Raw genomic sequence first — 1,514 nt, forward strand, 5'->3', positions numbered from 1 at the left:
ACGGCATCGGCTGATTTAACATGCAGAGACGCCTGACGCAGTGTGCGGCCCATCTAAATTCTTTTGGGCTTCCGTTCGCCCGACCCGTAGGCAGAGGCTCATTGTATTTCCTCCTCTGCTTTATCCAAACTAGGTCACACCTGGGTCATTTCGTTCCCTACTTGGCTGGAGCGGCGGCTTCTACTGATCGTCATCGGTGCGGGAGGTGATTCTATTCACTCACCGTCTCACATCTGCATCCAACCACTCGCTCTCATCCCCTTCCTCCACTTCACTCCCCTTGCTTCTCTCCTCGCAGTTCCCCTGAAACATATGCCTAGATCCACGCTGCTGCTCAAATCGACAAGTGATACGAGATGAAGAAGAGCACATCTAGCTACGATTGATCTTTACGGCAGGTATTTCTCCTCCCTTCATTGTATTTCGATCTGGTTCGTCTATGTGCATGGGTTTGCTAGATTTCCTAAGTGATGTTCCTCCCCGTCTTGCAGCCCGAGCTCTTCCCTTCGATTCGCCGCTTTTGATAACTCAAGGCCAGCTAAATCATTCGCCAACGCCCGGTTCTTATCAGAAGGTAGATTCTAAAATCTAGCCCTACTTACAATAGAGAGTTGCGAGTTAATGGCCCTGAACTTGATGCGAACAGACATGCACCTAGATAAAACACATATCCTATAAATAAAGACACTAATTTGCTACGCCATATGCATGCCCACCTTTAAATATTATTGGTTTATCCCCTGTCCTTTCATCATTACTGAACCACATCGACTTGTGGCAATAGCATAATCACGGGCCCTTTTGTATGGTTAATAATACTGTGAGGCCTAAATTAACCATATCTGCATTTTATTCCGACCCAAGCCCTCTGCTAAATGAGATCCTACGTCTCACTTCATTTATGCATACAAAATTACAAATAAGGCATTCATAATTTGTTAGTACTCCTCTTCCGGACAAAACCTCGAACCAAACTACATCTTATAAATTACATACCTATTGCCTCACTGAATTTGCTGCATGCGTTGATTTCTCTTTCTCACAAACTACATCAGACAACGAATAAGAATCATATGTTTGATTGCATCCAAAGTATTGATTTGCTTGCTTACTCTTCCATTTTAAAAATAAGGGTTGTTTCCGATGTCATTCACTCTTACTACACTATGGTTTTTTGACCAGATTTCAACATGAACCCTGTGGACCTTCCTTCCAAAGTCATCCTAGATGCTATGTGTAACGCCCCAGATGTAACTTTCCATATTTGTATCCAACTCTTGCCGTCTCCGGCGCTAAGTTATATTTATTTCTCGGGTTCGGGTCTTTGTCTCCGTGTGTTGTTTTTCTTTTCGTGCATCCCTTATCATGTTTTCACGTGCATTGCATTTGCATACATGTTCGTCTCATGCATTCGAGCATTTTCCCCGTTGTCCGTTTTGCATTCCGGCGTTTCGTTCTCCTCCGGTGGTCATTTCTACCTTTCTTTCTTGTGTGGGGTTTAAACATTTCCGGAT

At 43.9% G+C, this 1,514-nt stretch overlaps 1 long non-coding RNA gene across 1 annotated transcript; it reads left to right on the forward strand.

Annotated features, from left to right (window-relative positions):
- Positions 1 to 245: 245 nt before the first annotated feature.
- On the forward strand, positions 246 to 1,236 carry LOC119293843. The gene is made up of 3 exons (XR_005143233.1): positions 246 to 398; positions 492 to 574; positions 1,183 to 1,236. It is a non-coding gene; the product is annotated as an uncharacterized LOC119293843 (long non-coding RNA).
- The last annotated feature ends 278 nt before the right edge of the window (positions 1,237 to 1,514 follow it).

Source organism: Triticum dicoccoides, chromosome 4B, assembly GCF_002162155.2.
Source record: "Triticum dicoccoides isolate Atlit2015 ecotype Zavitan chromosome 4B, WEW_v2.0, whole genome shotgun sequence".
Lineage (NCBI taxonomy): Eukaryota > Viridiplantae > Streptophyta > Magnoliopsida > Poales > Poaceae > Triticum > Triticum dicoccoides.